The sequence below is a fragment of the Ruditapes philippinarum genome, unplaced genomic scaffold (genome assembly GCF_026571515.1).
Source record: "Ruditapes philippinarum isolate M1 unplaced genomic scaffold, ASM2657151v2 ctg358_1_1_1_1, whole genome shotgun sequence".
NCBI lineage: Eukaryota > Metazoa > Mollusca > Bivalvia > Venerida > Veneridae > Ruditapes > Ruditapes philippinarum.
This window is the reverse complement of record NW_026866557.1, coordinates 550,095-562,641: the sequence shown is the minus strand read 5'-3', so window position 1 is coordinate 562,641 and position 12,547 is coordinate 550,095. Positions and strand designations below refer to the sequence as shown.

The following is a 12,547-nucleotide window of genomic DNA, read 5'->3' as shown; positions in this document are numbered from 1 at the left end:
TTAAATTTGTTATTGGTAGCACTTGGCGTAAAGTCAAATATTTTAAGTTAATGTTAAGAGAATGTTGTACTTTGTAATTTTTGGGTGTTATAACTTATGTTCTGACTTAAATGTATATGTAATTGTTTTAACTACATGTAGAAGTTATTTAATATATTACTTTCTTAGATAATAACTTAAGATTTGTTATTGGTAGCACTTGGCGTAATTGTTTAAACTTTTCGTTCAACTAGTCGTTTCGTTTAATTTGACCAGTTGGCATAATTTAATAGAAAAGTAAACATGGCGCTTTCTGTCAGTAGAATTTATTTCCGGAAACTTTATATTGTTATTATTTGGTGAGAACTTAAGTTTTAATCTTTATTATATGTTAGAAGGCAAGATGATAATAATTGGGAATGAAAACATGTAATAGATTATGAAATCATCATCTTTTGTTTAATATAATCAGGTTAAAATGGCATGTTGAATGAAAATTATTGAATTCTACTTTCACTTTGTTTAGATAATTTGTATGTGTAATATAATTCTATTATAATTTCAATCTTTAATATCTGTTTATGTTATTCTATATATGGATATAGATTGTATGACTCTGGTTTGAAATAGTTTAAAAAATAGTTTGAAAATAAATTGAGGAAAAAGGACATCTTTTTGTATTTTAGTTGTACAAGAATTCCCCTAGTACCTAAGCAGAACACTTGTCCAAAAAATTCGTGCACTGCATTCATTGTTCTGAGAGTCCTTAATAAAAAAAACATGAATTATATATCACTTGAAGGGGAAATCTGTCTCAAATAAGAAAACAAAAGAAAAACCCGTATAACCAGAGTGTCGTGAAAAAGAATTGTCATTAAGTTACCTTAGTAACATAATACCGGCGCACGACAAAAAAATTGGGTCAGTTCATTACTGTTATTGTATTAATTTTCTGTTGCTTGTAAAATAACATTTGCTTTTTATGTCATTATTTGTTTTACTGTCAATAGAGGAATGATTGATGCAAAGTATTTTGTACTTTTTATTGTTCATATGCAATGTACATGTAACATATTTACCAGTGCACGAATATATTTGACAACCCTCGTCGCATGCGCCGGCATTACGGATGAAGGTCTTCCTGACCGGTTGTCATCGTCTACCCACCCTCTACAGAGCGTTTGCCCCATTTAAAAACAAGCCTTCGTGACACTGAACTTGTCCCGCTTGCTTTTTAAGTTCTTTGTAGGTATCTGACGGTGTTTTACCAATACTTGCGCAAAATTTAATGGTCGTCCGTATTTCCAGACGTTGAGCAACTGACATATTCACGTAATTACAGTATTGACAACCACACAGAAATGTTTGTTTACGACCTTTACAATAAGGCAAATCATGTCATATTTTCAAGTGACGTAAGGAATACGTACACACACTTTTTCCTGAATTTTGACGTTTATATGTAGTGTTTAAAGAAAACAGTGATGCATCAAAGTAATGAACTAACCCAATTCTTTGTCGTGCGCCGGTATTACGTTACCAAGGTAACTGTATGACGATTCGTTTTCACGACACGTCGGTTACACGGCTATTTCTTTTGTTTTCTTATTTGAGACAGATTTCCCCTTCAAGTGATATATAATTCATGTTTTTCTATCAATAACTCTTGCGACAATAACTGCAGTGCACGAATTTTTTGGACAACCCTCGTATACCGAAGTATTTCGAATACAAAATGTATACATAATTTATACAATATGAATAAGCTTTCAATATAGAAAAGGTAATAATAAACAATTTTGATCATTGATAAAGCATTATAAAAACGCATTTCATCCCGAAACATAAATTATTACGCGTCATTTGCTAGAAAACCATTCCTTATATTTTGTTACCTATAATTTTGTTCTGCGTTCTAATACGAGTAACTTATTACATTTTGTATATCATGTTATGTATTTATAGGTTGCTATGGAAACACTAAATGCAGCTAAGGAAAAAACACAACCAGAAAATACGAATCTTTTAAGTGCCAAGTCTGATATTATCACTAACGAAAACAAAGCAGGCTCGGGAATCAGCACTGCAGATAAAGGTACAGTAAAAACCCTCAATTAAGACCACCATCGGGTCTGGACTAAAGTGGTCTTAATTGCGGGGTGGTCTTAATTGCGGATATTCTTATCATTGCTTACACACGATATGACCAGGGCCTATTTTAGTCATTTTGTATGAACAAACAATATATATCTTAACCTGCAAATACAATATAAAAGTATATATTTTATAATGTTACATCTGATGGGAAGAAAACATATTTCTGAAGAAATTTAATATCAAATTTTCTTTGTTCTGATTTCAATAATAATTATTGTATGAGGTACATAATTCACATTTCATATCAGACTTTATTTCTTCACAAAACAAATGTGCATAAAGCAACATTAAACCACTATGAAATTAACATTCTCACCTTTTTTCATTAAATATCCCATAAATAACAGCTTTTGACACCTTGTGAAATCAAGTGTCATGCCTAAGAGCAATCAAGCAGATAATAACAACATAACAACACATTTAAGATCTAGGAAGGTGTTGATTTTAATATCAGTGGTCTCAATAAAACTAGTGAGGTCAAAGAAAGAACAAAATAAGGAATTGGGACTGAATTTGGTGGTCTTAAATGTGGATAAGTGAGGTGGTCTTAATTCTGGATCATATAACCATTGACATAAAGAACAGAAAATTCCATTCTTTTAAAAACTGGTCTTAAAAGCGGGGTGGTCTTAAATCCGAGGTGGTCTTTAGTAGGGATTCTACTGTATATACATTCGGTGTATTGTTTTAGAAAAGTTGGTTTTCCAATAAAGGGGAAGTAAGAAATAAAGCTGTCAAGCTCTACACATTAATGCGCTTCACTTTAATATTTCATTATGAATGCTTTTGTGGTTTTCATGACTCCATTTAAGGAATAATATCGGTATCAGCGGTGTTTATCGGAGATTAATTTAACACCGGTTGGAAGTTCCCGTTCTGATGCGCAAATGAAGCGTAACACAAATTTGGCTAGCTATTAATCATTCTTTAAAAATAACACCAAACACTGAATTAGTGCGCCGTTCTTGACCAATTCGATTTGGGTTTTTTCCCTAATAAATACCAACCTATACATAATTTCGGTTAGTGTTTGTTATGTCAGCATTTATTCCATTAATTAAATATGTCGATATAATTTTTTGAATTATCAACTATTTATTATAACATCTATAAATAGCTTTGAAATGCCTTTCCCTAATTGGCTAACAAGCAACTTTTTGTAAAAAATAACAGGTCAATATCAGAGTATATTCACTGTTTTTTCCCTTAAAATAGATTTTCGGAGTATATTAACCGTTTTTTCTTCTAACAAAAAGACGCGAGATTATTACGTGACGCCACGTCAAGTTTGTTGTTATTATTCTGAAAAAAAAAACGTTGAGTGGGGTGTAGAGTCAAATTAGTCTACTTAAGTTACCGTATTACATTTTTAAGAACAATAGGGATAAGCATGCCAATAGAAAGGGCCAAATTATTGAAAAAGTAGACACGCTGAAAAATATTGATTTCCCTCGTATGCAAAGGCAGATGTGATAACCCATATAAAATCTAAATATAAATTATATAATAAAACAGATATATACTTTTTAGCTGTTGAATATGATGTGATATGTACTGAAAAATTAATATTGACCTCGGCTATCGCCTCAGGCAATACTATTTTTTCCGGTTCATATCACATCATATTCAACAGCTATAAAGTCAATATTTGTATATTAGATATAGATATGTCATACCGGATCATGTCTCTCATACATATCAACAACATCCATATACAATTATTTCGTTGTTTGTTGTCATGAACGACTAAATATTATTAACACAATTCTTTGAAGTATAAAGGACCTTCCCATAATGGTCCAGCTCAGTTTGAAGAAGGCGGTAAAAAGGACAACATCAAGCCATAAAAAATATAAAGGGAGATAGGGGTATGATAAAGAGTGCTCAACACACATGCCTGGTTGGTCCTCTTCTGAAAAATGACCATGCAACATAAAAGTGTCTACATAGCATAAACATATTCAATATAGCAGATCAGGTCAGATACACGTTTCACTGCCAAAACGCATGATTCTAGCACTGGTATAATTGTAATTGTTGCGACAAGAAACAAGAGTTTATCATTTACAAGATTTTATATATTGTCCTTTTTTATTTCAGCTCCTAAAAACGTTTTCGAAGAGAATGAAAGACTGAAAAACCAGCTAACATGCAAAATATGCATGGACAATGCCTCCAACATGGTATTCATACCATGTGGTCACATGATTTCCTGTGAGACATGCGCACCCCATATTCGGAAGTGTGCTATTTGTCGGAAGTTGATTGAAGGTCGCGTGAAAGCGTTTATGTCTTGAACCGGAAATGAAGAAAAAATCGGGTTTACATTTTTCAAACGCTCTGGATAAGGTAGCACACCACAGTAATGTAAGCCACAGCTTCGAATGGCCAGGGAGGATTTCTTGGATATAGTGAATATTCTGGATTTAAATGACTGGTTGTCTTTAAAATGCATTTTCAGCATAAAATTTGTTTTTGTGACATCTAATATGATCACTGGCAAATTCGAAAACATGGCCAGAAATCACATGCTGTTGATTATGAATGTCAAGGCCGCCATTTTTTGTAAACATTGCTTTTATACAGCATGCACGGTAAAAAGAAGTCATTTTACAGGGGGGTACAAACTTTTAGCAGTAGCAAAAAATCTACCTGGTTGAGGACTAGTTTCTTTGTGATATTTTGCATGTATAGGGAGTTGCTAAAGCAGGGACGGTGTTCCTTTAGCCCGTATATTTGCAGATATTTTTTGCCAGAGGGTCGAAATGTGTTGTTTTGGGTCTCGGGCCACTGTAGATTTTGGGCTTCAACGGAATGAATTGCAAATTTTTTGACTGCCTGCCTATTGCAGATGGGATAATTTCTTTGTAGATTTGCAATCTTATGTCATATATGTTCTCAACAAAATGTGTTTTCTTTTTCCAGGTTGTGTAGTTTGGTATCAGAATTATTAGACGTATTGCTTGTAGGACATTGACGGCAGGAACTTGAAATTAACTGTGGAGTGCTACCTTAAGGTAAAATGATTTTTTTTCAAACCTTGTTTTTCGCATTTAACTTTGTGTAAAGTCTTTACCATGCACACTGACCAAAATGATGGTGAAATTTCATAAAAATATTTGTCACAGAGCTTGAAAGTTAGGTTTAAAAAGGGGAGGTAACTCAAATACATGAAAACCTAAATGTGAAATGTATGAAAGGTGCTGTGTCTGCCATGTGTCTTAAGTCATAATGACTACTTATTCCAGGAGAGACAGCTGTGGGAGAGTGAAAATATTCACATATAAAGCTATTCGGTTGATATTTTCCTGATTTTCCAAACTTTTTTGCTGGAAAAAGGCATGTTTTTATTGCATTTCAGCTGTACATGTAGAATATGGCCATCGGGCGTGTTCCATGTGATGCGAAATATTTGTGCGAAGGGATATGTTTGCTTGAAATCATTTACAGGTGCAAATGGATGTTAAAGCTAGGTTTTCGGGTTAGATTTTGACCATTTTGGAGTTGGGCATGCGAGATTGAATAGTCGGAGAATTTGGTTTTCAGGGTGTCGCTTGGTGAATTTCGATGCCCTGGGCGACCAACATTGATAGATCTACAATGCTCAGAGGGCCATGATAAGTGCTGTGTCTCTTTGAATTTGACTTTACATAAAACCTTTATGAAAATTGTGCATGCTACTTGGATTTTATACTGTGCAGGATTGAAAAAAACATAGCACATTTTGGTGTCTGGCAAGAACATAACCTGTTGTATTTTTGCCTTATATGAAGCATGAAGCCATATATTCTTAAACTGTATGCCAATTTGTTGAATATTTCTTTCATATTAGATGTAATAAGGACATATTTGAACATTTTGATTGTATAGATGGTATAAGAACCAGATTGTGTACACTTTACATTGGGAATGCTTTCTTATTCTACATGTACTGAAAAAGGCTTGCCGAGGGCTGAAAATGGGATGAACAGCATAGTTCATTTAAGGCATAGATAATGAAAAAACAAACAATTCCCAGCAAAAATTTTCATTTTGTTTATTGAAATATGCATGAATTTGTAGAAAAAGTCCATATTAAGGTCATCAATCAATGTTATGATGCCCCTTAAGGTAGCACACCACAGTAATGTAAGCCACAGCTTCGAATGGCCAGGGAGGATTTCTTGGATATAGTGACTATTCTGGATTTAAATGACTTGAAAGTGCATTTTCAGCATGCAGTTTGTATTTGTGACATCTTATACGATCAATTGCAAATACGAAAACATGGCCAGAAATCACATGCTGTTGATTAAAGATGTCAAGGCCGCCAAATTTGAAAACATTGCTTTTAAACAGCTTGCTCGGTAAAACAAGTAATTTTAGAAGGGGATACAAACTTTAAGCAGTAGCAAAACATCTACCTGGTTGAGGACTAGTTTCTTTGTGATATTTTGCATGTATAGGGAGTTGCTAAAGCAGAGACGGTGTTCCTTTTGCCTGTATATTTGCAGATATTTTTTGCCAGAGGGTCGAAATGTGTTGTTTTGGGTCTCGGGCCACTGTAGATTTTGGGCTTCAACGGAATGAATTGCAAATTTTTTGACTGCCTGCCTATTGCAGATGGGATAATTTCTTTGTAGATTTGCAATCTTATGTCATATATGTTCTCAACAAAATGTGTTTTCTTTTTCCAGGTTGTGTAGTTTGGTATCAGAATTATTAGACGTATTGCTTGTAGGACATTGACGGCAGGAACTTGAAATTAACTGTGGAGTGCTACCTAAGGGGAATGAGATGGAAACAAGATGCTTACGCGCTAGTATTTGACACGAGAGTAAGACTGAGTGGTTTACATGGAGTTTCTCGGGTTTATCAGCGTATTTTGTCAATGATCAGGCAGCATTATTACATTTTTGGGCTTTTCATCTATGTGATAGCTTGGGTTCTGTGATAATAAGATCTGTATTCTATAACATTTGAATTGTATGTGATGTGTATAGTACTTTCAGTCTACTTTTATTTTATTTTTTTCCCAAAAAAGGAAGGTTTTTTTTAATACTTTTTTTGCACGTTGTTCTTTCAAAACATTGATATTTTATTATTGCTTTTGATTGCATTTTAAAATTTTAACTGCTAGTTATAGATTGTCTATATGAATACTTTATTGCCAGATTGTTAATTTAAGTATTATTTTTGCTTTTCGGAATTTCAATAACACATGTTTTATACATATAGATGTACTTTGACTTTATATAATTTTTGCTTGTTTCTGAAAATTATGTATAACATTTTGTATTTATAAATTTTATGAGATATGATGTATTATTTCCCCATGTTGGAATTCTTGGAGCTTAAACTTAAGCGACATTTGTTAAGGCTTTCTGGCCTTGATGGTTCCAAGTCGACATTTAAACCTTAAAAGTGTCCATGTGTCTTTTGACTTTAACGAAAACTGATATTATTTAAAAAATATTGTATTTTTTTGCCCTGTAAAAAAAAATTGATTTTTTTGTTTAACTTTTATTTTTGGAAAAACCCATACATTTAAACAAATTTACATACGGGATTCGTTTCGGCTTATTTGGTCTAATAAATTTTAAAAATTTTAAAAGGGGGGGTTTCAAAAATCTTATTTTATTTTTTTGGGGGATTACAAGCAATATTTATTTACATCATACAACATTTTTGGGGAAGAAAAAGGATATTGGTATCTTTATTTTTTCCCCTAGGGGGTTTTAAAACATTGTAAAGGGTTTGCGCTTTTCCGGGACCTTTTTATCCGTTTGCTGATGTCGGGTTTTGTCCCCCTTTTGGACCCCTCGACCCCTTTAAAAAATAAAAATTTAAAAGATTGGAAATTGATAGATAGAATTTCCTTCATCCATAACAAAAAACCTACAAAAAAAAAATGTTGACAAAACCTTACATGTCGATAGCTGGTTACATGAAAAGAAGGCATGATCATTATTTTTTAAGTAAAATCTAAGGTTGCTACGGTAACGGAAATAGTAAAAACTTAAAAATTGAAAATATGATAACATAAAAAGAACGATTCAGTGGCTAGACTCTGCTCTGGTAAACTGCCGTGCTCCGGAGGGTAAACTGCCAACCCCGCCACCACCACTTAAAATGTTCAAACCAGATTGATGAAACTTGGTATACAGATGAGTAGATTACACTATTTTTTTATCAGAAATTCACTCATGTAGTTTGTAATTAAAAGATCATAAACTGGCGTTGATGATTTTATATCAAACACATGATAATAATATTTTATTTGTTAAAGCACACATAAGCTGGTAGGAGACCTAGATATTGCATGCAAAATAATTGTAATGTTCTACTCAGATTTCGGTGCAAAAGTGTTAAGCTAAAATAGTAGATTAAGTAGAACATAGCTCTGATAGTGTACATGGACAATGTATCAAAACACTATCTCCAGAGTAATAATCTGTTAGCAATGTCTATCTAATCATTGTTCACCAATGTTACACATTATTAAAATGAAGATTAATGAATGTGCCTAATGCAGGCGTCACAGTGTCCCGAAATTGACACCAGATAGGCACACGAATTTGGAATTTGAAATTTCGTGCGAAGATGGTCCCGAAATTGGTCGACAGCACCTCAACAGCCGAAGCAAGTACGATTCCTAAAGAAGGTCACGCGATCGCATCTGTCCACACACGATTCCTACCGAAGGTCACGCGATCGCATCAGATCCACACACGAAGTTACCTCAAAGATGCAAATTTTTACCAAATAGTTTACCCGCAGGACACGCGGAGTTCACGGGAAAGGGGCACGACGTCGTACGGTATTTTGAGTACGGTGCGTTTGTACGTGGTTACGAAGGCGTCATGTGACCTCCAGGTGGTATAAAACCTTCGGTCAACCGCGGAAAATTTCAATGGCAGATAATATTGGGAGCTAAACTAGGTTTAAACTTTATTTTGGATCTTCATATTACTATCAAAAACAATTCTATTCACACGAAAATCTATGATAAAAGAGATGATTTTGGTATAGTAAAGTATCTACATTTAGATGGAGACGTACCGCATGCAACATCTTACGGGGTATATGTATCTCAGTTAATTAGATTTGCAAGAGCTTGCAGCAACATAAAGGATTTTAACGAGCAAAAGATACTCAAACAGAGCTACAGCGATTATAAATTACGTAAATATTTTACAAAACTTTACAATCGTAACTTTGATTTAATCTCAAATTTCAAAAGTGATTTTAAAACACTTCTGCGACAAGGGATTAGCCAGCCTGATTTTTAATGGGCTGTAATTAACAAAGTTCGTATGATCTTTGGTCATTGTAATTTTTCTGTTGTCTTTACTTAAATTATTAAACTTTTTATTAAAAGGGGTTATGATCCTACCACATGCTTAGTGGCGAGACTCAATGATGGACAGTTCTTAAAGCCTTTTGGGACTGAATTGCCTTAATGTTCGTCTTCTGTCTTGCTTCGTTGGGCCCTTTTAGGTGATTTTCTTGTTGCTCTGTCTTCCTTTAAGACATTGAGTACTTTTGTTATGATCAAAGGGTTTTCTTTTATATGTTTCTACATGATCATTTCAGTGTTCACCTTTTATAACCATAACAACTGTTAGACTTTCACTTGTCGGGGATTCATTTTACTTACCCTGTCTCGTTTATAGGAACCTGGTGGGGTTAAGAGTGAGGTTTGGTGCACCATTAACCGGTTTAAACTCCCCAGCAGTACTAATGCTACTGACCGTTCCAAGGCGGCGCCCCTCTGTGTTCCTCAGATGTATGTCTTTGTTGTTACATACTGCTTTGGTGACATATTTGTCTGTGCCCCTTGTTGAATTCTCGTCTACGGTAAGTATCTTCCCTTTTGCCCCTTGTTTTATTTCTTTTATTTTGCGCCCCCCTTTCACCGAATCTCTTACCCCCTTCCCATGTGCCCTTTCTTGTGGGCCTATTAATTAATCATTTATTTGTTTTCTTTGATTTCCTTGTCGGTTACTATTATTTAATCTTATATATCATTTTAGTGATTAGCCCTCCGTGCTCTGCCTTGCGCTCTGTCCAGTTTTTGTTTGGGGTCCTCCTGGGTTCCTTGCCACTAGTTCTTGATGCTGGGTCGTGTGGGGGTTGTGTTCATTGAACGCCGCCTTTCCTTGTCGATCTTGTTTATCATATTTAATTAAACTTTATCATGCCACCCAAGGTTGCCCTGTAGGAGTTGCTCATCATGTTTTCTAAGGTGTATAAAAATAAGCAATGCTGCTGCCTTTTTTTTTCGGCATGCCAAAGATTTTGCGAGCGCTCACGAAGTAGCTGCCGGAGCCTGAAAATTTTGCCGGGGATCTAAGATGGTAAAAGATGCCCTCACGAATGGCCCGATGTTATTCCGATCAGATCCGAATTTGAACATTTCCTTTTTCATGTGTCCATCTTATGCCAAATTCGGGACAGGGTGACGCCTGCATTAGAAATAACGTGGCCAAAAATTGATTGAATGAATGAATGAACGAACGAACGAACGAACGAACACATGGATGGATTGATGAATGGATGGGTAGGTAGGTAGGTAGATCCCTCTAGAGCAATAAAACTCAAATGACAGATTTGGTTATACTGAATATTTCGAAAGGAAAATGAAAAATGCAACATGACTCCCGTCTAGCACCGACCTAAGCGGTATCTAATAATCAACACTAAAAGACATTAAATGTTCAATGATCCCGAAATATATAAAAATAAAACAAGAAGAGAGATGAAGTATGGGGCAACTTTTATACATCTGCAGTTTTTAGTTAAATGTTTAAAGGGAATTCCAATGATATTATATCTTAATTTTAAATGTGGCCTTCTAAACAATATATAGAAACACACAAACAAAACAACATCATCAATTAGTCCATTTGTCAATGACGCTGTGGTCCTATAACAAATACGTTTTAGTGTTTTGACAAACGCTCCTTTCAGATATTAAAAAAACATTCATACAAATTAATAACAAAATAAACATGAATTACTAGAACTATCGCTATCGCGATTCATACCCCCACCAATGTTCTTGACAGAAGACGACTTGGAAAGGTGGTTAAGGGAATAACTTTAGTGGCACAAATACATAAAGTTAAATTATCTCTGGTGAAAAAGAAGACAAATTGTACAGGTGATAGTATTTAAATAAAAAAATTTTCAAAAACTGTTTTTGAAAAAAGTTACAAAAAATAAAAGCAAATTAAAAAAAACCCCCAAACAGGAAGTTAAAAAAAAAGGCATAATTTTTGTCAAAAAATTTAAATTTAAAAGTGGGAAAAAATTTGATAATGTGCTTTTGGACCCTTATATATTATATATTTTTAAAATGAATATCTGTTCTAAATTTCAGAAAAAATTTAAATATTTTTTGGTTATATAAAAAATTTTCTATGCCTTTAAAGGGGGGAAAAACTTTGTGCCAAAAATTCAATGGAAATTTTTAGAATTTTCGTCATTTTGAGCTTTTCTTGTAACCCTTCATATAAAAATTTAAGTTTCAAATAAAATATCTGTTCTAGTTTAAGAAATATTATAGTAAATAAATTTAAAGACATAAAAAAATGACTTAACTTTGTCAAAATACAATACAAAGTTATCCCCCACACTTGTTTTTGTTATGAAACTTGACCTGCAATATCTTACTTGCGACACTTCGTATATATTTGAAGTTTCAAATGATTATCTGTTTCTAGTTTTAGAAATATTCAAGTACATGTTAAAATTTCAGAACATTTTCTAAGTCAATTTTTGACCTTCATCTTAAGCTGGCACCAAGGGTAAGATGGGTTCTGCACATTCCCCAGTTAGGGTGAACATTTGAGTCAAGTTGGAAGAAAATCCTTCCATTAGTATAGAATTAATAGAGAGGACACGACATATGGACTAGTATTGATTGGACTTGTAAAAAAAAGGGGCACAACTTTTTGTCAAAATGCAATACAGATTATTGTGACACCTCACATATTCCTTTTAAGTTTCAAGCAAATACCTTGCAGGGGTTTTAAAAAAAATTTCCAAAAAAATGGGGTTTAAAAAAAAGTTTTTTTAAGTCAAATTTTTGACCTTTTAAGTGTGGGCCTTGACCTTAAGCCGGGGGGAAAAAAGGGTAACAAAGGGTTTTTGACCTTACCTTGTTGGGGGTTTAAACAATTTTAGCCCCAATTTTTAAAAAAATCTTTTCCCCCTTTGTGTTTGGAAATTACAGAAACGGACACGAAATACTGTTCTAATTTTTTGATTGTTTTTAAATTTTAACCCTTTAAAATTGGGGCCAAAATGGGTTTGCAAATTCCCCTTTTTTGAGGTGAATTTGAGCCAAAATTTTTAAGAAAAACCCTTCCCAATTTGGGATAAGGGTCTATTTGAGCGGACAAAGATTTAAAGATGCGGAACCCAA

At 34.0% G+C, this 12,547-nt stretch overlaps 1 long non-coding RNA gene across 1 annotated transcript; it reads left to right on the top strand.

Moving 5' to 3' along the window:
- Positions 1-4,473: 4,473 nt before the first annotated feature.
- On the top strand, positions 4,474-6,908 carry LOC132732899 (uncharacterized). Its single transcript, XR_009626107.1, has 2 exons — positions 4,474-5,153; positions 6,813-6,908. It is a non-coding gene; the product is annotated as an uncharacterized LOC132732899 (long non-coding RNA).
- Positions 6,909-12,547: the final 5,639 nt, after the last annotated feature.